We start from the raw sequence: 24,517 nt of genomic DNA, 5'->3' as shown, positions 1-24,517 counted from the left end.
GCGAGGTGTCTTGAATTTAAACATCATGGAGGGCATGGATGGCATGGGATTGTGCTGATTTTTCTGTGTTTTTCGATTTTTTGGGGTGTTCATGGGGACAGGCCATGTGGGTGGGGGCCATTTTGAGTGCTGCTACAGGCAGGCTCTGGCCATGTGCTGGGAGGCTGGGGGCCATTTTGAATGCAGGCAGTGTTCTCAGGTCTTCAACCATTTTGCCTAACTTTCAACCTTTATGCCCAGGGGTAGTGAGTGATGCATGGGCCTAGTCTTTCTGTGGGGTGTCTTGAATTTAAACATCATGGAGGGCATGGATGGCTTGGGATTGTGCTGATTTTTCTGTGATTTTCGTTTTTTTGGGATGTTGTTGTGGCCTTTTCACAAGGGGTAGTGAGTGGTGCATGGGCCTAGTCTTTCTGTGGGGTGTCTTGAATTTATACATCATGGATGGCATGGATGGCATGGGATTGTGCTAATTTTTCTGTGTTTTTCGATTTTTTGGGGTGTTCATGGGGACAGGCCATGTGGGTGGGGGCCATTTTGAGTGCTGCTACAGGCAGGCCCTGGCCATGTGCTGGGAGGCAGGGGGCCATTTTGAATGCAGGCAGTGTTCTTAGGTCTGCAACCATTTTGCCTAGCTTTCAACCTTTATGCCCAGGGGTAGTGAGTGATGCATGGGCCTAGTCTTTCTGTGGGGTGTCTTGAATTTAAACATCATGGAGGGCCTGGATGGCTTGGGATTGTGCTGATTTTTCTGTGATTTTCGTTTTTTTGGGGTGTATAACTGAACTGATGTTCCTCTGTCTTCCATTGCTTTTAGGTGCACAAGACTCAAGAGAACCACCAGTGCCAGGAAGAAGTCCTGCAGCGGTGTGTGTGTGCAGCATAACATCACGCGACGTCACGTCTGGCCACAGACAACTCTGCAACTCGTGCAACTGCGGCCTGCTGTTCTGACCTGCTCTGAAGAAGATGGCCCCAAAAAAAGTTCCCCGTTGCTCCTCTAGCAAGAAAGTTGCCAGTAAGGAGCAGAAGAAGCAAGTTACCAAGGAGACTGGTGTGCCGCCCGCCACATTTTTGGGGAGTAAAAAAAAAAGTACGCCTGCAGCAGCAGCGGGATCTGCTGGGGACCAAGCTGGGAGCAGCACCCCCGCTCCATTGGGCTCAGTGCCACCACCACCACCACGCCAAGTTTGCCAACTTAAGTCCAAGCCTTGAGTGCTGCAGAGGCAGCCAGTGTACTTGTTCAATCACCATCGACCAGTGATGTTGGCTCATCGCAAGAAAGTAGCAGCAATGTCCCTCAATCAACACAGGATGTTGTAACTCATCTGACGAGTGTTGAACAACCACAGCCGCAACAACAACCACATGTGCAAGTACAAGCCCAAGTACAAGTGGAAGGAGAGGCAGCGCAAGGAGATGCACAAGCAGAGGTGCATGGAGGGTCACAAGTGCCCACAATAGTTGTTCCTCCCGAAGTAGGGGCTCATCAGGAAATCGACAATCAAGGCGAGGTATCATTTGAGGAAGCCACTCCTCCGGATGATCATTCATTGTCTTCCACACCCCTAGCAAGGAAGAGATCAAGACTGGTGTCTACATCTTCTTCAAGCACACCTCCTTCTGATGATACGGATCACAATTGGGAACCAGCACTACTGCCGTCTGAGAGTGAGGCACGCCATGATCTGACAAAGGTACTTAAGCATAAAAGGAAGGTCGTCCAAAGTCTCATAGTTATGGAGTGTGATGAGGCTCAACAAGAAGTGGCGGATACTGCTGCTGATGAAGGCTCTCACAACGACGACCCAGTCATCATAAAGGTCACTGCAGCCCCAGCGGGCATGCAGCAAACAGACATTTTGACCCTAGCCCGAGAAGCTGCTGAGCGTGATGATGATGTTGACGAGGAGGCAATGGAAACACAACAATCATTGGAGTTAACTAGTACACCAACACGTACCGCTTCCATATTTCTTCCTCACCAGAAGGGACCTCCATCCACCTCGACCTCAATTAGTGGTGGTGAAAGTGCACAACGTACTAAAGTTCGGCAATCCACATCCTCCACTTAATCTGGCATTAGCAGCATGACCACCACCACCAGTATCGCCGCCTCCTCCGGCCGCCACAGACAATTCAAGTCCCCAGCTTGGGACTTCTTTAGTGTTTGCCCAAAAAGGGAAAACTTCGCCATTTGTAGCATTTGTAAGCTTGCAGTTAGTCGTGGTAAGTTTGGTACCAACTATGGTACCGGAGGCCAGAGAGGTCATCTTAAGAGACAGCACTCTGTCCAATGGTTTGCGCACCTAAAGGCGATCAAGGAAGCCCGAATTGCACGTCAGGAAAATGTTGAAGTTTCATCTGATGATGACAAGGAGGAAGAAGACGTGCCAAACACTTCACTTACACCCAGTACCCCTGTCAGCAGCACACCCCATGTGAGCCACACTAAGAGTGTGGGAGAGAGTGAGACACCAATGCGAAAAAGTTCATCAGCGAGCGTAACTGGGTCGAAGAAGTCATCATCATCATCCCGTAAATGCTTGGTCCAGGGTAACATTAGAAACATGTTGTTTACAGAAGCGCCATATGAACGCAACCACCCACTGACGCATCTGTATAAGACTAAGCTGGCTAAAATGCTAGCTCTGGACCTTCTCCCTTTTTCTTTTGTAGAAGGGGTTGGTTTTCTAGAATTAGTGGCAGCGCTCTGCCCTAAATGGAAGGTTCCTAGCCGGTTCTATTTTGCCAGAGTTGCGGTTCCAGCACTACATGAAGATGTGCTGGAGGTGATTGGGGCAGCTTTGCAGAAGAGTGCTGTTCACATTATACATCTGACAACATACATGTGGACCAGTGTCGCAGGTGCTGATTACATGTGCATCACTGCACACTGGGTCTTTTTTTCAGGGGTTAAAGCAAAGCTAAACGCAGGTGTTGACCCGGACCAAGTTTTTAAAGCTGCTCTGGAAACATGCAACACTAGCCATGTTTGGCTTGGAGAAAGGTCACACAGCACAAAACATTTTGGATGAGTTTAACACAAAGGTCTTTCACTGGCTGTCCCCAAAAAAACGATTTACAAAAGGGGGTGGTGATGAACAGAGTGTCTGAATTGAGCAGACCACTCTTACCCAGTCCAAAGATCAGGGCTTGATCCATCACCGTTATTTATCTCACTGCCCCATCCCAGCTCAGAACATGGCTATATGCAAATCAGTCTGTCCCTGGCCCAGTGCATCATGGGAACAGGGCAGACTAAACTACCAAGCCAATTCTTTACCAGAAAGGAGACAAGCTACCGGGGACCGGTTTCTGGCATTTCAGCCTCTTCGGCCCGGCTTGCTTGAATCCTGATGGAGCAGTGAGAAAGGGACTCATGTCTGAGTATACCCTGCCACACCTATAGTGGCCAAAATCGATTTACAAAAGGGGGTGGTGATGAACAGAGTGTCTGAATTGAGCAGACCACTCTTACCCAGTCCAAAGATCAGGGCTTGATCCATCACCGTTATTTATCTCACTGCCCCATCCCAGCTCAGAACATGGCTATATGCAAATCAGTCTGTCCCTGGCCCAGTGCATCATGGGAACAGGGCAGACTAAACTACCAAGCCAATTCTTTACCAGAAAGGAGACAAGCTACCGGGGACCGGTTTCTGGCATTTCAGCCTCTTCGGCCCGGCTTGCTTGAATCCTGATGGAGCAGTGAGAAAGGGACTCATGTCTGAGTATACCCTGCCACACCTATAGTGGCCAAAATCGATTTACAAAAGGGGGTGGTGATGAACAGAGTGTCTGAATTGAGCAGACCACTCTTACCCAGTCCAAAGATCAGGGCTTGATCCATCACCGTTATTTATCTCACTGCCCCATCCCAGCTCAGAACATGGCTATATGCAAATCAGTCTGTCCCTGGCCCAGTGCATCATGGGAACAGGGCAGACTAAACTACCAAGCCAATTCTTTACCAGAAAGGAGACAAGCTACCGGGGACCGGTTTCTGGCATTTCAGCCTCTTCGGCCCGGCTTGCTTGAATCCTGATGGAGCAGTGAGAAAGGGACTCATGTCTGAGTATACCCTGCCACACCTATAGTGGCCAAAATCGATTTACAAAAGGGGGTGGTGATGAACAGAGTGTCTGAATTGAGCAGACCACTCTTACCCAGTCCAAAGATCAGGGCTTGATCCATCACCGTTATTTATCTCACTGCCCCATCCCAGCTCAGAACATGGCTATATGCAAATCAGTCTGTCCCTGGCCCAGTGCATCATGGGAACAGGGCAGACTAAACTACCAAGCCAATTCTTTACCAGAAAGGAGACAAGCTACCGGGGACCGGTTTCTGGCATTTCAGCCTCTTCGGCCCGGCTTGCTTGAATCCTGATGGAGCAGTGAGAAAGGGACTCATGTCTGAGTATACCCTGCCACACCTATAGTGGCCAAAATCGATTTACAAAAGGGGGTGGTGATGAACAGAGTGTCTGAATTGAGCAGACCACTCTTACCCAGTCCAAAGATCAGGGCTTGATCCATCACCGTTATTTATCTCACTGCCCCATCCCAGCTCAGAACATGGCTATATGCAAATCAGTCTGTCCCTGGCCCAGTGCATCATGGGAACAGGGCAGACTAAACTACCAAGCCAATTCTTTACCAGAAAGGAGACAAGCTACCGGGGACCGGTTTCTGGCATTTCAGCCTCTTCGGCCCGGCTTGCTTGAATCCTGATGGAGCAGTGAGAAAGGGACTCATGTCTGAGTATACCCTGCCACACCTATAGTGGCCAAAATCGATTTACAAAAGGGGGTGGTGATGAACAGAGTGTCTGAATTGAGCAGACCACTCTTACCCAGTCCAAAGATCAGGGCTTGATCCATCACCGTTATTTATCTCACTGCCCCATCCCAGCTCAGAACATGGCTATATGCAAATCAGTCTGTCCCTGGCCCAGTGCATCATGGGAACAGGGCAGACTAAACTACCAAGCCAATTCTTTACCAGAAAGGAGACAAGCTACCGGGGACCGGTTTCTGGCATTTCAGCCTCTTCGGCCCGGCTTGCTTGAATCCTGATGGAGCAGTGAGAAAGGGACTCATGTCTGAGTATACCCTGCCACACCTATAGTGGCCAAAATCGATTTACAAAAGGGGGTGGTGATGAACAGAGTGTCTGAATTGAGCAGACCACTCTTACCCAGTCCAAAGATCAGGGCTTGATCCATCACCGTTATTTATCTCACTGCCCCATCCCAGCTCAGAACATGGCTATATGCAAATCAGTCTGTCCCTGGCCCAGTGCATCATGGGAACAGGGCAGACTAAACTACCAAGCCAATTCTTTACCAGAAAGGAGACAAGCTACCGGGGACCGGTTTCTGGCATTTCAGCCTCTTCGGCCCGGCTTGCTTGAATCCTGATGGAGCAGTGAGAAAGGGACTCATGTCTGAGTATACCCTGCCACACCTATAGTGGCCAAAATCGATTTACAAAAGGGGGTGGTGATGAACAGAGTGTCTGAATTGAGCAGACCACTCTTACCCAGTCCAAAGATCAGGGCTTGATCCATCACCGTTATTTATCTCACTGCCCCATCCCAGCTCAGAACATGGCTATATGCAAATCAGTCTGTCCCTGGCCCAGTGCATCATGGGAACAGGGCAGACTAAACTACCAAGCCAATTCTTTACCAGAAAGGAGACAAGCTACCGGGGACCGGTTTCTGGCATTTCAGCCTCTTCGGCCCGGCTTGCTTGAATCCTGATGGAGCAGTGAGAAAGGGACTCATGTCTGAGTATACCCTGCCACACCTATAGTGGCCAAAATCGATTTACAAAAGGGGGTGGTGATGAACAGAGTGTCTGAATTGAGCAGACCACTCTTACCCAGTCCAGAGATCAGGGCTTGATCCATCACCGTTATTTATCTCACTGCCCCATCCCAGCTCAGAACATGGCTATATGCAAATCAGTCTGTCCCTGGCCCAGTGCATCATGGGAACAGGGCAGACTAAACTACCAAGCCAATTCTTTACCAGAAAGGAGACAAGCTACCGGGGACCGGTTTCTGGCATTTCAGCCTCTTCGGCCCGGCTTGCTTGAATCCTGATGGAGCAGTGAGAAAGGGACTCATGTCTGAGTATACCCTGCCACACCTATAGTGGCCAAAATCGATTTACAAAAGGGGGAGGTGATGAACAGAGTGTCTGAATTGAGCAGACCACTCTTACCCAGTCCAAAGATCAGGGCTTGATCCATCACCGTTATTTATCTCACTGCCCCATCCCAGCTCAGAACATGGCTATATGCAAATCAGTCTGTCCCTGGCCCAGTGCATCATGGGAACAGGGCAGACTAAACTACCAAGCCAATTCTTTACCAGAAAGGAGACAAGCTACCGGGGACCGGTTTCTGGCATTCCACCCTAAGCGTGGAAGGGTATTCTCAGATGTGAGACCCTTGCTCATTGCACCATCAGGATTCAAGCAAACCGGGCCGAAGACGGCTGTAATGCCAGAAACCGGTCCCCGGGAGCTTGTTTCCTTCCCAGTGTAAGAATTGGCTTTTGTAGTTTGGTTTGCCCTGTTCCCATCATGCACTGGGACAGGAACAGACTAATTTGCATACAGCCAGGTTCTGAAACTGGGATGGTGCAGTGAGCTAAAAAACGGTGTTGGATCTAGCCCTGATCTCTTGACTGGGTGAGAGCTTTCTGCTTAATTCAGAGACTCTGTCCCTCACCACCCCTTGTTGTAAATATTTTTGTCCACCCTAAGCGTGGAAGGGTATTCTCAGATGTGAGACCCTTGCTCATTGCACCATCAGGATTCAAGCAAACCGGGCCGAAGACGGCTGTAATGCCAGAAACCGGTCCCCGGGAGCTTGTTTCCTTCCCAGTGTAAGAATTGGCTTTTGTAGTTTGGTTTGCCCTGTTCCCATCATGCACTGGGACAGGAACAGACTAATTTGCATACAGCCAGGTTCTGAAACTGGGATGGTGCAGTGAGCTAAAAAACGGTGTTGGATCTAGCCCTGATCTCTTGACTGGGTGAGAGCTTTCTGCTTAATTCAGAGACTCTGTCCCTCACCACCCCTTGTTGTAAATATTTTTGTCCACCCTAAGCGTGGAAGGGTATTCTCAGATGTGAGACCCTTGCTCATTGCACCATCAGGATTCAAGCAAACCGGGCCGAAGACGGCTGTAATGCCAGAAACCGGTCCCCGGGAGCTTGTTTCCTTCCCAGTGTAAGAATTGGCTTTTGTAGTTTGGTTTGCCCTGTTCCCATCATGCACTGGGACAGGAACAGACTAATTTGCATACAGCCAGGTTCTGAAACTGGGATGGTGCAGTGAGCTAAAAAACGGTGTTGGATCTAGCCCTGATCTCTTGACTGGGTGAGAGCTTTCTGCTTAATTCAGAGACTCTGTCCCTCACCACCCCTTGTTGTAAATATTTTTGTCCACCCTAAGCGTGGAAGGGTATTCTCAGATGTGAGACCCTTGCTCATTGCACCATCAGGATTCAAGCAAACCGGGCCGAAGACGGCTGTAATGCCAGAAACCGGTCCCCGGGAGCTTGTTTCCTTCCCAGTGTAAGAATTGGCTTTTGTAGTTTGGTTTGCCCTGTTCCCATCATGCACTGGGACAGGAACAGACTAATTTGCATACAGCCAGGTTCTGAAACTGGGATGGTGCAGTGAGCTAAAAAACGGTGTTGGATCTAGCCCTGATCTCTTGACTGGGTGAGAGCTTTCTGCTTAATTCAGAGACTCTGTCCCTCACCACCCCTTGTTGTAAATATTTTTGTCCCCAAAAAAACGCCAGATTGGTTATGTTTCCACGGATAATGGCGCCAATGTAGTTAAGGCCATGGAGCTGGGTGACTATTTCAGAGTGCCGTGTTTGGCGCACTGTATAAACCTGGTTGTTAAAAAATTCTTGAGTGATGAAGACAGTCCAGCGTGCGAGGTAGTGGCCACCTGCCGAAAAATGTGCAACCATTTCAGCCATTCTTTTAAGGCCCGGAAGCATCTGAGGAGCCTGCTACATGAACATCGAATGCCAGTGAAAGCACTCATCCAGGAGGTGCGAACGTGCGCTTAATAAATAATTTTAAATTCAAATTCAAATTCAAATTCAAATTTTAAATTCAATTCAACTCAACCTTCTACATGCTTGAGCATCTGTATGAGCAGTATACGGTACTCGATCACTATTTCTTAAAACAGGGTACAGCTCAGAAGGACCTGAGGATGGATGCGGCGCAATGGGACCTAGTTAAAAGCCTGACAGACATGCTTCGTCCTTTTGAGGTCTTCACGCGTGCAGTCAGCAAGGAGGACTGTAATTTGGGAAAAGCTATCCCATTGTTGTGCATGCTGGAGCACCTACTGACGGCGGTGTCTTCTGTGTTTCAAAAAGATGAAAAAAAACAAGACCCTTTTGTTTTGGCGGAGAAATTATTAGAGCGCCTACGTGGTGATGAACGTCTTAAAATGATCCACTCAGAACAGCATTACATTTGTGCTACTATTCTGGATCCACGCTACAAAAAGGCACTGGCAGGCCGAGCATTCTTTCCTTTTGCTGATGAAGATGTTACAAAGTACAAACGTTGGCTAGCCTTGTCAGCCAAGAGGTTTGAAAGAGAACGGCAGCTCATTGAAGGAAAAGGCAGTACATCAGCATCAGCATCAGCAGGCCATCCCCAGTCAAAACAATCCACTTCTGCACCTGTGGCTGTGGCACAAGTGACCTCTCAGCCGTTAAAGACAACGGCAACCGGATCATCTGCACCAGACACAACAGTAACATTGGATGCTGAAGAGGATTGGATAACTTGGCTTGGGTTTGGTTCTCAAATGGTCACAGCGAAAAGTAAGCAAAGTGGAGGAACCTTGGAGGACCTTGAGTTGATGGTGCAGGACTATCTGAATGACTCAACAGAGGTCTATGTTAATGCTGACCCATTGGCGTATTGGCATGGGAAAAAATAATTGTGGCCACAGCTCTCCAACCTGGCTACAAACTACTTGTCTTGCCCACTCGCAATCGTGTCTTCTGAACGTGCTTTCAGTGCTGCTGGTGGCATTGTAACTCCCAAACGGAGCCGCCTCTCACCCAAAAATGTGGAGAAGTCAACAATGATCAAGATGAATCAGCACCTCATACCACCAGATTACAAAGTACGAGAAAGCACGCCGCATGAAGACGAGGAGGACAGCAACGTAGATGAGGGAATTTGTTCTCTGTTCGGTGACACTGACTTCACCCTTCCTGAATTCGCAGAGTATGATGACGAACTATTATTCTTATTCCCTGACACCGAGCCCTGAAAATGAGACAATGAATCAATTACTTTCTTTTTCGTCCTTATTCACTTTTATTCCTGTGTGTGTGTCTGTCTTTCTTTGTTTTGCACTGTTAATTTAATTCAAACTTTAATCACCTAATCACAAAAACAAGCCCATCAGCAGAACTGTCTTCACTTGTTTCCTTATTGATTTGAAGGTGCCGCAGTCTGCATTCCTCAGGTTCACAAGTTCAGAAGAACATGCTCCTCTATCCTCCTCCTCCAGACTCCTATTTCCCTCAAAGCTGAGGGCTGGATTACGCCCAATGAAGAAAGACTCAGCACTTGTGGGGGTGTTCTACTTCTTTGCGGGTGAGTTGACGGCTCTGGGGCCATTGCTGGGAAGCTCTAATACCGGATAAAAGTGGTTTGGACCAAATCTGAGGCGGAAATATTTTTGCGTTTTTGCCGACTTGCTTGCCTTTGAGGTGCTCTTTGGGGTGGTTCCAGGTGTTTGTGGGTCAGTTTTGGGGTCTGGGAGCACTGCTGGGACAGTCTAATCTTGATTGCATTTGCTTTTCAGGAAATCCGTGGTAGAAAACGGGAGTTATGACCTAGCTGCACAGCGCGTTTGGACCGAAGGCCGAGAAATATTGTAAGTATGAGATTTTCCTTTTTGGCTGTTTGGGGGTGTTGTGCTTTTTTGCGGGTGGGTTGGCCGGTCTTGGGGCATTCCTGGGAAGGTCTAATACTGGATAGAAGTGGTTTGGACAAAATCCATGCAGAATTTTTTTTTGCTATTTCTGAAATTTTGCTCAATGTAGCGTTTTCGGGGGCCTGTTTGGTGGGCTTCCTGGTGTTTGTGGGTGGGTTTCGCTGTCTGGGAGCACTGCTGGCTATGGATACTTTAGTTTGCAAGAGGTTTGAAGCAAATCCATGGTGGCAGAGGGGATTTAGGGCCTAGCTGCAGAGCGCGCGCGGAGTGATTTTGGAAATTGGCAAGAAAATGACCCCATTTTTGTACTTTTGCTTTTTGGCTGTTTGGGGGTCTTCTACTAGTTTTCTCCTGGGTTGAAGGCTCTGGGGCCATTGCTGGGAAGCTCTAATACCGGATAAAAGTGGTTTGAACCAAATCGGAGGCGGACTTTTTTGTGTTTTTGCTGACTTGCTTGCCTTTGAGGTGCTCTTTGGGGGGGTTCCGGGTGTTTGTGGGTGAGTTTTGGGGTCTGGGAGCAGCACTGCTGGGTCAGTCTAATCTTGATTGCATTTGCTTTTCAGGAAATCCGTGGTGGAAAACGGGAGTTATGACCTAGCTGCACAGCGCGTTTGGACCGAAGGCCGAGAAATATTGTAAGTATGAGATTTTCCTTTTTGGCTGTTTGGGGGTGTTGTGTTGTGCTTTTTTGCGGGTGGGTTGGCGGGTCTTGGGGCATTCCTGGGACAGTCTAATACCGGATAGAAGTGGTTTGGACCAAAATCCATAAGGAAAAGCCTTTTGGCTTAGGGTTCGTTAGGGTTAGCCCTAGCAGCAGGATTGCATGTGTTTCGGGGTGTTCTAGATTTTTGCAACTGAGTTCTGGGGTCTTAGAGCACTCGTGAGAATGTGTAATTTTGGTTGCAAGTCATTTGAAGAAAATCCATGGTGGGAAAGGGGGGATTTGGCATAGTTAAAGAAAGCCTTTGTCACTATTCTTCGTTAGGGTTAGCAGTATTTCTATTGCATGTGTTTGGGTGGGGGGTTTTCGAGTCTTGGAGCGATGCTGGCTATGGATACTTTTGCTTGCTTGCAAGTGGTTTGAATACAATCCATGGTGGGTAAGGGGGCATTTGGGCCTACTTTTACTTTCAAAGTACGTTTTGTCACCAGTTTTCTGCTAGGCCTCGTTTTTTGAGATCTGATTGGGGGTCTTCTACATTTTTGCGACTGGCTTTAGTAAGGGTCTGGGTGGGAGCACTGCTGGGAAGGTCTAATTTTGTTCTAAAACACAGTTTACAGTACACCTAGCTTGAGGGGAAAGATCCGCTAAATTAATTTGCCCATACTTATTTATCCTTCAAAAGGTGACTCAGACAGACTACGCACTTTCAAAAATATTGTACTGTCTATTAGGAAAATCAAAGTGTGACTTTTTGCACTACACAGCGTACATACCTTATATTTATTTATCAGTGGTGTTGTAATATCACTTCCTGTTTTTCGTTCAATATTTACAGGCCGGGTTTCAGTCTGTGCAATGGGGAAAAAAGGATGGAGTCAGGCTTCACATTAGCGAGCCGCAATTCAGCATCCGCCAGGCAGGCAGTGGACAGGGTGTCTTCTGGTCACCAACATTGATGGACGAAGCGTCAGCTGGAATGGAGGAGTGCCGCTAATAAGAGGAATTGTTTGCTGCATGCAACTTACTTACCAAATTCAACAGGACAACTACAACAACATACAGATACAGTATCCATTGTTTTCTTCTATGAGTGTGACTGCATTTCTTAGATCTCTCTCTGCTTCTAAATTGATCCCTACAGCCATTCTATAGGTTTCACTTTGGCTATTTTTTAAACCTAATTTAATGTAAGAAGTGTTTCTCTGAGTACAGAGATAGGCAAGTGAAAACGCTGCAGCCCTGTACGGTCGCATTCTAGTACTACTTACTTTTCAGTAACAATGCATGCAGTAGTGCATGCACTTCCTTTATGTCACTTAAAAGATTTATGGTTAGCTTTGTACCCAAAGATTTCTTTATCTTCAATTATTGTTTGTCCATGCTGTGCTTTTTTTTTCTTCTCTCAACAAAACCTACCCAAAAAGAAACCCCCATTCCCATCCATTTTCCAAACCCTAACCCTCTTCCCCTGGGCTGTGTGGTTTTGCTTGATGTGTGACTAAATGACATCAATAATTCCACACACTTGCTGGGGAGGATAAGGTCATAGCAACAGGCTGGTGAAGGAATCCGAGGATATATTCTAGACTTACTCAGCTTCAGTACTATTTCTTGTAGTAGTAGCCAATGTCAAAGAAATCCAACACAAGTACAAGTTATACTTTCAATACTTTACCATTTGTTAGGCTCCATTGTGGCACTGTTCTAGTGTACTGTCACCTGCTATATTCTCTATCGGATTCGTACCGTTGTAATGCTACTGTAAGGACAAACCAGGTTTCATTTTCTTTTTTTCCATAGGCATGCAACTGCCACTGTGTCACACCACTAGTACCACCACAATGAGGAGGACATTTCATCCGCCAAGGATTGCCAACCTTAATCGCCATTTCCCGTGGAGCCAGCCCTGGGCCTAGCCCTACTTTCAAACACAAATTACAGGTAAAATAAGCGTTTGGTTGGAGGTAGTATAATGGAGTATTAGGAGAGACGAGAGATTGACAGTAGTACTACTAAAGTCCTAGGACTCTTCAGGAAAACAAACTTACTGTTAACCCCCCACCCACCAGACTAAAAAGCAGTAAAAAACAGGTATGGTCAGATAAAGTTTCAAAAAGTATATTTTTGTAGCCTTAACAAAATAATCTCCCGCAAGACCCTCCCTAACCCCAACGATTGTCCTTCAAAAGTCCCAAAAACAACCCAACTCCCAATTCCCACCCCCCAAAAGTCTCTAAAAAAGGGGCAAGGGACACTACGGCAGGGTGCTGTTGACTTTAGCGGCCAGGGCATCATACTCCTTGGGGAGGGTGGCATGGTCGAAGCGGAGGCCCTCCACCAAGTTCTTATAGGTTAGGACCTCCTGCTCCAGGTAGGACATTCTGAGGCATAAGCGGCGCTGGCGTGCCTTGCAACTCCTGTGGGGGGCAGCTGCTGCCTTTGCTGCTCGGGGGTGGCGGTTGGCTTTGGTAGCCCGGCTCCGTACCGCTGGAGCACTGCGCTGGCTGGCAGCCCATCGGGGCACGGAGGAGGATGCAGCTGTCCCAGTGGATGTTGTTGTTGTACCGGTAGACTGCGTGTCCTCCTCCTCCGGGGCCACCAGCCGCCGATATTCGGCGACAGTGGCATCCAGCCTCCGTTGCCGGGCCATTCGAGCCAGCTCCCTCCTTGATGGTCTGTTTGATTTGGAAGGAGCAACTATATGAAGAAAGAAAGACATAGTCTGTAACCAATGCTCCTTAAGATTAACACAAAATGATTGAGCAGAAAGTTGTGTCACAGTACAAGTAGCAAATTGAAAGCACAGTACATAACTATTGAGGATAGTATCCATCTAACCTCCGACTTCTTCATCCTTGCTCTAACATAAGTGGGAGTTTAAGGAACAAATTCTACGAGCACTATGGACTTCCATTACAGTCGACTATGACAGTATACCAGTCTTATTCTTCTTCTTCTCTCTTGTTTAGGAAAATTGGTACGTTATCTTATGCAAGCCGGCATAATGCCAGCGCAGTGAATTTGCACCCGAGAAAAACAGACTCACACCATGATGAGTGAGACAGACTTGTGTTACTGTATCGGTCCAGTACATGCAGGTGGTGAAGCTCTTAGTTTTCTATTACAGGTGGCACTGAGAATACTCTGTTAAAAGGGCTACTGCTTAATTAATTTAGCTTTCACCCAACAGTGCAAATGAGTACTAGAAAAGGAAAATGAAGAAGCTAAATAATCTGATTATCTATCACTTCACATGGGATGTATTTGATGACATATGGGATGACTTTAGGTGCTTTGCTTATTATTGAGTGAACAGTGATACACCCACACATCAATGACGTACTACTACTAATCTAAAGTTATTAAGAGAGGTAGGGAGTGTCCACCGTAAGAACCGGATATATGCTGTGCTTGCAGTTGCAATACAAACTACTGCTACTATTCATGGTAGTATTTGGACAAAATTACAACTTCTTTTCCTTGCCTTTCCTACACTGGAACGGACGCGCGGGTGCGGTGTTACATGCTCTTCAAAGTAACACTTAGTTCATCCAGTGACCGTCTACTCTCTCTAGATACACATATGCTATCTAAGAGTCAGATAGTACAATGATCCAGGTATCCATCCATTCAAAGTATATGCACACATACAGTTTCTATTTCACCCACCCAGGCTGTTCTCCTTCCACCCATCCTTGCTTCATCATTCACCCAGCCATGCACCATACCATATTCTTTCCTTCCCAGCCACCTCGGGGACCATGCAAACACATATCATTCTTCTTTGCCAGTCATCATTACATTTCTCGTCCTTCCACACTTACTTACACCCTTCTTTCGCTTTTCGTTCATCCCATCCATCAAGTTCATCTCAGATCTGATTGGGATTCTTCTCGCCAAAAACTTCACAGCTAAGTCGAAGTACATTTAGAGGAGGCTACTACCTAGTTGATTTATAATACACCCGTGCAGAAAGCACACTCTGCAGTCTTCAATCTCAATAAGTAAGGAATATATAGCTTATCTCTGCCCGCCACCACCGTGTTAACCCTCACAGGCACGTCCGGCACTTGCACCGCCTCCTCCCCAGAGTTGTTCCCCTCGTCCAATACCACCACCTCCGCGCTGGCCCCGCCACCAGATGTTCCACCTACAAAGTACATTTAAGAATGTTAGAATACACCACTCACTACTATATAATGTTTGGTCTAGGAGGAATAAAGAAATGTGAAAAAAACAGAATACAATGTAATAATTTGTGACTGTCTACTCTAAAGTAAAAATGTCCCTTTTTCCAGGGAAGGCTGTTGTCTTGCTGCACTTTTTGGCACAACTGATGAATGCTTGCTTTTTATTTTTAACACGCACCACTTTTTCTCCTAACAGACAGAAGCTTGACTTCTAAGAACACGAGCAGGATCAAGTTCAAACCAGGTGAGAGCTCGGCTCGACCACAAGAAATGTGTCCAATTAATCGTCAGCACTAAGCACTTTTCCATTTTCAGTTAAACGTTTAGTTTTATGACAAACTTGATTTTAATAAATGTGTTTACTTTTAATAAAGCTTTTAAACTTAAATAGACTCTGTGGTTTTTGGTCCTCCAGACTAGAGTGGATGAGCTAAAGGTTTTGGAATTTTTGCAAGCATGAGTCCGTGCCTCTGACACTTCTTGACTCTGACTCCGTACTCTTGTCCTGCGTTGGATAATCTAATCATCATTGGGGATCAATCATCGGTGACTTTGGGAGCTAAATGACTCTGCCACACTATCTAGTCAGTAAGGAGATCGGGGGTTCAACTACAAAGTCTGTTATCACTGAGGTATGTGGAAAGTCTAACAGCACCTATTATAATTGATAAGCTAAGCAATGCATTATTTACTGTCCATAGTTCTGTTTGTGCAGATTTGTCCCTGCAACAGTAGTAGAATGGATTGTCCTACTATCCAAACCAAAAGTAAAGTAGTATCTTATTCTTTCTTGGTGGTCATTCACCTTTTTATTGTTGGCAATTGTCAAAGCATAAACATTTAGAAGACTTGAAAAGACATTATGGACAATCCCAGAGGACTGCACTCAGTGCATAGAGCTATTGCTGACTAGAATGGGAGTCCAATGGAATTGCCAAATGTGCAATCTTAGTTGGCTACACAGACAGACTAATAAGAATAATCTAGTAATACCACAGGGAGTCATAGTCGAGGCAGGATAAGAATTTAGATCCAGTCTACAAGAAGATCAAAGACGATTTAGAAAAAATCGAATGAGGAACGCTAGGAAAAAATAGGTACTCTATATTAAAATTAAAACTTACTGGGGCCAGCAAAGGAGCCCTCGCCTACCCGATCCTGGCCTGCATCCTGTTCAACAGCACCCTCCTTCTCCTCCTGTTTCCTCTTGCCCCTGGGGGAGCTGATGTACAACATGAAAGAAAGAAAGAACAGAAAACATGGATGATATTTGTCAACCAAATCAAACATTTCAAAAGAACAATAACAAAAAATGTTGGCGAAATAGCAAATAGACAACTATTCCACGGGATATATTGACCGATCTCATGTGGTCTACGTTATTAGTATTGCTTGATTTGCGGACCGTCGACTCGGAAAGTTCTTATGTAACTCACTAAATAAAGTACTAAAACGGTTTGCCTAGGATTGGCAGGCAGCAGTCCGCAGCACGCGAAGTGACAGACAAAGTCCATCGTGATTGCAGATCAGCGACAACACTAAAGTTTCCTACTACATTAACCAGTCATTAAAAAAAATACTCAAACTATCAATCCACCACCACTATTTCTTCTTATCGCCATGTGTACAAAGGAAGGACTGGACTTGAGTCTGTAGGGGCTGATTTAGAAGCCCCTTGCGGCTCTTTTGCTCCATTGTTTCGTGACTTTTGTGACGCAGCAGCAGAACAAAAGAGGCGCAATGGTGCAGCGTATATTAACAACGTGACGCATATGGGAGATGTATCACGTTGTAAAGCCCTGCGCCATCAGGGGGCATTCCGGCGCAAGGGAGGGCGTTCCTGCGCAGGAACGCATCCTAAAAGTGGCTGAGGGAAATCTACAAGATTTCAATCAGTCACTTTAAGGACAATGATGCGTGACTCAAACCCTGTGCCTGCTTGAAGCAGACGTACGGCTTGACGCAGCATTGGGGAGATAGGGCACCCCAGAGCATTGATGGAGCTGTGCCATCGTTGCGACGCAACTCCAGCAATGCGCCGCCTTTACGGCACAGATGCGTAACGCTTTGGTGACGTTTTGGACCCATGGTGCGCCGCATTGTAAGTACGGCGCACCATGGGTGGTGGTGGCGTGGCGCATAATTACTGGCGCATCCCTGCTACTTTGCAGGGATGCGCCTGTAATTAAAAATCTGAACCTTAGTGTCTAGCATTACGCAGTTCTTTAAACTACACTCATACATAATTTCACAGGCCAATGAAATGAACACAAAATCAAAAACAAATAAGCATAGTAGCAACACTACTGAGAAGGAGAGCAGTGCACCTGAAATGCACAGAAGATTTTGAAATATAATTTACCTACAATGTAATCAGCAGCATTACTGCTCTTGGTAAAAAACAAAAATTTGCAATATAATAACACACAGAGCAGGAGAAAACAGAATAGTAAAGAAATAGCTACTACTACTCACCAAGCCCGGGGATCTCAAGGCCAAGCAGGTCGAGCAGATCGTGTTCACGGTCCAGGACATCCGTCCAGCGGTGGGTGGCCTGGTTGTAGGTGTGCCGGACCCGAGAATGGTGGTACATGGCCCGGCACACCTTCTTTCACCGCTTCCGGCGCTCCCGGATCCCATACCCGCTACCGATCTTGCCGCCTGCCATGATGGTCCTGGGGAGGCGGCTCTGAACATAAAAAATTAGTGCGGCCACCTCCTCCGGGCTGAAGATCTCCCGGGGTGCGACTGTCTCCCCCCTCAAATGCCCGCACGGGAGCCGGGCACGGGGTGCGGGACCCTTCCCCTTCTCGGGCTGCTTCCCGGCTCCCTTTACCATGGTCTGGGCAGAAAGGAAGCTAAATAATAAAGAAAATAGAATAGGGAAGAGAATAAAAGAAAAGAGTTTAAAAAAGTAGTTTAAAATTAACCAAAAGTAGCAGAAAACACAAAAATATAGAGCTAGAAAAATAGAGGGATAGATAATAAGTAAAATAGATCAAAAAAAATTCAAACAAGCAAAGGATGGCAGAGATTCAGAGAGGATAGAAGAAGCATGCCCAGAACCATAGCAATGAATGAGAAACAAGATGGCCGCGCCCGTTCATGACCGCGTGGGTAAGTTTGTCGAGATTTTGCTCGCGAACACACGCAAAATTGTACTAGCGAGCCGCACACTTTGCGAGATTACACATCGCGCCCGGAAACGGAAATACGTCATGCAAACAAGATGGCCACGCCCGTGAACGACCGCGAGTGTAACTTTGCGCCGTTGCGCTACAAGCGGCTCGCTAAAACACACAAAACCTTGTGAACTAACACGCCGCAAAAAAACAAATCGCATATTCGCACGAATTCACGGCTTCCGAATTCAATCTCGCGCACGTTCGCGCATCCTGCGAAATTGCAGAAAAACAAGTTTTGCAAAAGTGAAAGCACTCAGCAGGTGCAAAAGTTCAAACTCATCATTAGTAACCATTCCCTGTAGTGCTTCCTGACTGGGGCCCCTCCAGGGTTCAGTTGCTAGTTGCAACAATTGTATGACCTTGCTCTGACCCTCACAGCAGGCTCATAGAATAGCTACAAGTAGGCCACAAAGGTCCTGGAAAAAAAAATGCACTGCAACAGAAAGCAAATTACTGATAAGGAAGCAGGTGCCAGACTGGAATTTTAAAACAGTGACACATTAATAAACCAACCCCAAATTAATTCATGTCAGTTGAAGCAGGGCAGGTGTGCTTGCTTTCCCCCCCCATAATCTACAGTGATGATGAACCAGAGGGTGGCATTGATGTAACAGAGGGTGGTTTGGGTGAAACAGATGGTGGCAGTGTTGAAACAGAGGGTGCTGTGAACCTGTGATGATGAACCAGACGTAGAAACAACATAGTTGCGACCGTTGCGTGCCGACAAGTAAGTTCGCAATTGCGAACTGATACAAAACCCTCGCGAACTGGCAGAAACCCTTGCGAACACAAAAACCCAAAAAAAATCTGCAAATTCGCGAGAATTCGCGGATTTTGCAGATTGCGAGTTCGCAAATACGCAAATTTGCGAACGCCAGATTCGCAAAATTCGCCCATGCTTAGAACCCATTGACATTAAAGGGAAGGCACCAACGCACACAAAAGAGGCCTGAGGAGGTTTAAAGAACTACAGGGGGAGACTCCCATTATATTAAATATGGCAATACAAACAAGCACACCTGAGTCTGAATTGAAGAGGCAGAGTGCGGGGGAGTCCCTTTTTAAAGGATGGTTTCCCTCACCCAACTTTGGGCGGCATGCTTCATCATCAGGAATCCCCTCATACTGCGAACCTAGTTGCTGTACGGGCTACAACCCCCTCACGGAGAGGGAGGAACTCAGGGATGCTTTTAATGTATTTTGAGAGGTATTTTAAAACGTTCAAATGAGCCGGGCGTGGAGGGAGAATGTTGGGAAAGTGAAGATGAAGTAAAAACGAACTACCTGGTATGATGAAAACAAACTTTAAGGGCCCAGGGGCCTTGCCCACCTTAAGTCTATTTATTGCTGAGAGGGTACCCTCCAGGCTAAAAAATAGTGCTGTGCCAGCCATAGGCATAGCAGAAATGGCTTTGGAAATGTATTGGCCAGCTCTACAGTTCTTTACAAAGCTCGCATCCACATTCCTGGAGTATAGTGTAGAGAAGTGTTCAACCCAGACCTCCAGCTGAATATGATAACTGGAAGCATTTGCGATTTCCATGTTTCCTTTAGCAAGGATATGCCAGAACAAACGGTTGTCCTTACTTTTGGCAGCTAGTACCATGCCCTGCCAATTTTTATTAGGTCTCGCCTGTCGATGCGCATGCGCATCGAGCAAGCGAGACTATGGGGGCTCATCCACTCTTTATCTAACTTGCAAGGAATCGTGGCGATTCCTTGCAGTGCCCGTGACTTTTAAGCTCAATGCGCATGCGCATTGAGCTTAAAAGCGCGTGCACATGCCCCAGCCGCCTGCCTTGCCTACTCTCCCGCCCCCTCACTTCTTGATTGCACGGCCGCTAGGCCGTGCCTCCCCTACTCCTCCTCCTACTCTCCTCCCCTCCCGTCTGTTCCCGCACTCCTCCCACACCCCCGCTCCGCCCCCTCACTCTGTTTCACGAGCTCATCATCGAGGAGGTCTGCATGTATGTATATTTTAATCTGTATTGGATTACATCAGCCTGTCCCCGCCAGGCTAGAATCGGCACTGCCTAGCAGCGATTTGGAAACAAAACTCGATTTGCTAATGGTGTAGCGGCTTTGTAGATTCTTGCACCAAAGATGGCTGGCTTCCTCCTCTCTCCCAGCACCCTCTTCATTCACATTGTGTGTACTGCTGCAGATGTGTGTTTACAGTGGGGGTATGGAGACAGCGTCTGTTCCCGCACTCCTCCCACACCCCCGCTCCGCCCCCTCACTCTGTTTCACGAGCTCATCATCGAGGAGGTCTGCATGTATGTATATTTTAATCTGTATTGGATTACATCAACCTGTCCCCGCCAGGCTAGAATCGGCACTGCCTAGCAGCGATTTGGAAACAAAACTCGATTTGCTAATGGTGTAGCGGCTTTGTAGATTCTTGCACCAAAGATGGCTGGCTTCCTCCTCTCTCCCAGCACCCTCTTCGTTCACATTGTGTGTACTGCTGCAGATGTGTGTTTACAGTGGGGGTATGGAGACAGCGTCTGTTCCCGCACTCCTCCCACACCCCCGCTCCGCCCCCTCACTCTGTTTCACGAGCTCATCATCGAGGAGGTCTGCATGTATGTATATTTTAATCTGTATTGGATTACATCAGCCTGTCCCCGCCAGGCTAGAATCGGCACTGCCTAGCAGCGATTTGGAAACAAAACTCGATTTGCTAATGGTGTAGCGGCTTTGTAGATTCTTGCACCAAAGATGGCTGGCTTCCTCCTCTCTCCCAGCACCCTCTTCGTTCACATTGTGTGTACTGCTGCAGATGTGTGTTTACAGTGGGGGTATGGAGACAGCGTCTGTTCCCGCACTCCTCCCACACCCCCGCTCCGCCCCCTCACTCTGTTTCACGAGCTCATCATCGAGGAGGTCTGCATGTATGTATATTTTAATCTGTATTGGATTACATCAGCCTGTCCCCACCAGGCTAGAATCGGCACTGCCTAGCAGCGATTTGGAAACAAAACTCGATTTGCTAATGGTGTAGCGGCTTTGTAGATTCTTGCACCAAAGATGGCTGGCTTCCTCCTCTCTCCCAGCACCCTCTTCGTTCACATTGTGTGTACTGCTGCAGATGTGTGTTTACAGTGGGGGTATGGAGACAGGGAGAGCGTGGTTATTTTGAATCACATGCCAGCGCTTAAGCAGCATTGCCCCTCTTTGAATCAGTCCAAAGTGTTTTGCCGGCCCTGTGCCAACAACACACTGAAGAGTGTCTTTGTGTGGAGCTGAGTTCCGGATTTCATCGCTTCCTCTAGGTCTGCCCATGGCTCTGTGGTGATTGTCGTGAGCTCTTTTAATCCCATGAGTGGTGGACTCTTTCCATGAAGGTTAGAGGTGGACTCTGGCTCGGTTTACATTCAAGCCTATTTGCATAAAATTATTTCTAATGCATTTTCAGCTTCACCCGTTAAGGGGGTATTATGCATGTGTTTGTTGCGAAAGAAGCGTGCATGTTGAGGCCATAATTAGGACATTGCAGGATTCTCTTCATGTTGCTGTGCAGTCTCCTTTGGTGTGACACCACAGCTACAGGGCATTCGGTTACTAAGTTAATGGAATGTCATTAGCTATAGATTTCTTGGACACCTAGCTAGGAAACGCAAAAATGATAGGAGCAATGCTTGAAAAATAGTCTAAACCGCTGTCACTTTCTATGGTAATCTTTCCCACCCTGGGTTTATTCCTACTCACCCTCACTCACCCTCACCCTCACTCACCCTCACCCTCACTCACCCTCACCCTCACTCACCCTCACCCACACTCACCCTCACTCACCCTCACCCACACTCACCCTCACCCACACTCACCCTCACTCACCCTCACCCTCACTCACCCTCACCCTCACTCACCCTCACCCTCACTCACACTCACCCTCACCCACACTCACCCTCACTCACCCTCACCCACACTCACCCTCACTCACCCTCAACGCCTCACCCTCACTCACCCTCAACCCCTCACCCTCACTCACCCTCAACCCCTCACCCTCACTCACCCTCACTCACCCTCACCCTCACTTACCCTCAACCCTTCACCCTCAACCCCTCACTCACCCTCACTCTCACTCACCCTCACTCACCCTCAGCATCACCCTCACTCACCCTCACCCTCACTCACCCTCAACCCCTCACCTACCCTCACCCTCAACCCCTCACCCTCACCCTCACTCACCCTCAACACCTCACTCGCCCTCACCCTCACTCACCCTCAACACCTCAACCTCAACCCCTCACCCTCACTCACCCTCACCCACCCTCACTCACCCTCACTCTCACTCACCCTCAACCCCTCACCCTCACTCACCCTCAACCCCTCACCCTCACCCACCCTCAACCCCTCACCCTAACTCGCACTCACCCTCACTCACCCTCACCCTCACTCACCCTCACTCACCCTCACTCTCACTCACCCTCACTCACCCTCACTCTCACTCACCCCCAACCCCTCACTCACCCTCACCCACCCTCACCCTCACTCACCCTCACCCTCACTCACCCTCACTCTCACTCACCCTCACTCACCCTCACCCTCACTCACCCTCACTCACCCTCAACCCCTCACCCTCACACAGTGCAATAGGTCTCGGAGCATTTGAGTTAGAGCTTTTAGATTTGTTTATGGCTTTTTTTATTTGTAATTCTTTAGCATTGGCTACAGGAAACAAAAATGCTAAAGATTTACAAAAAAAACCCATAAACAATTCTAAAAGCACTAACTCCAATGCTGCGAGACCTATTGCATTTCCAATGCTTGTCTACAAAGTCCTGCTTTGCTTTCGTAAGTGCTGTTTTGTATCTGTTGCGGGCCACGGCTACCCCAGGCTGATTATGCTCCTTAACCGCTACCTGCAAATCCCCATTGCTAGTTTACATTCATGATTAAACCATTTATTGTTTGTTGGACCAACGGACCTACTGCCTAAACTATTTTTGATAAATACGGTTTGCATTGCCCCATAAAATTCATTGTGTACTAATAGTATAGAGGTTAGCCCGAAGAGTATGTGCAATCCAAACTACTGCTCAGACAGAAAGTGTATGAATAACTTGTAGATCATTGCGTATGGATCACCATCTGCGAGTACTTTAGGCCAAGTAACTCTTCTGCGGTTGTTGGTTACGAGTGACTCTTCAAACTTGGAGAGACAGCTGGATATTTTCCTATTGAGGGCAGTACCCATCATTTTTAACAGCAATGGTTTGTGATCGCTATTGGACCTCAGAAAGATGGACATATCCTCAACTAGTGAGATCAACTAGAATATAATATATGATGCTATTACTAGCACACCATTTGAAAGTGACCTGCCTGTTTCTGTCTGATATAGTTCTTTCATTGCATGGTCTCAGGCTTCTGCCTGTAACTAGTGATGCAATCTGTAGGGAAACAGCTGTAACACAAATGCAGTTTTCAGTTGTTGCCAGGTTTAGGTATACCCCATATCTCATTCTCCTCCTCTAGTAAGGTACTTTGTAGGGGAGGAGGTTCGAAGGCGGCATTGAAGTCCCCAGCTACTGGCATTTAGGAGTTGCTTTGATGTACTTCCACTAAATCATCTAACAATGTTAATAATGGGGATTTGCAGCAATAAAGTTCGGACCTAGCATAGACATTAAACACAGTTAGATTTAGGCCTGTTGGAACAGCGAGCTGGATCCCCAGTATGTCTTGTGACTTTATTGCCAACTTTTATACTTGCCCGCTAGGGTATTCCTCACTAAAATGATCTGCCCCCACTGGCTCTACCTGTTTTTTTTGCTATGTTAGCTTTCACACTTTAGGTTGTGTAGCCATTGATATTCACTCTGTCCACTACTCAAGTCTCCTGAATAACGCAGATGTCATTTCTGCCTATAAAGGAGTGCCAATCAGGATCTTGTAGTTTAAGGTGCATCCCGCCATATATCAGGAGTTTAGGGTTAATCTATTATTGGCCTCATTATTGGTTGTGGGCAGGCATCTATGGATCGCTACGTCAGTAAACAACATGTTGTCAGTAGATATTGTGTGTGAGGTGGTTGACAATGGGATCACAATCTTGGCTCTGCCAACTATGCTGGTGGGTACTACAACAATCTTCGCTTCAGGTTGCAAGTTGATAGTGAATGGCTCTACAGTATGAATATCAACCAGGGGTTTAGTGTGTGATGGTACGGGATTGGACAGGAAGAATTGATAATACCGAGGAATGAATCCACATCTCGCAACAAGAGATATGGGTCCCATCCTTGATAGCGAACCCTGCAATATGTCGGTTACTGGACTGCAGTACTTGAATCTGATGTGGGAATTATTTGGTGGATTTGACTTAATATCTAGTGCCACTAGATCATCCACCATTCTTGTATCTTTTAAAGTTAATTCTACCGCATTGAACATTGAGTTCTTATGGGAGCTCCTCCGGGCACAGAGGATGTTGTCTCTAATAATCGAACGGCAGCCTCTGAT

The sequence above is a fragment of the Lissotriton vulgaris genome, chromosome 4_1 (assembly GCF_964263255.1).
Source record: "Lissotriton vulgaris chromosome 4_1, aLisVul1.2, whole genome shotgun sequence".
NCBI lineage: Eukaryota > Metazoa > Chordata > Amphibia > Caudata > Salamandridae > Lissotriton > Lissotriton vulgaris.
The sequence above is the reverse complement of the archived record's forward strand: the minus strand, read 5'-3'. Positions refer to the sequence as shown.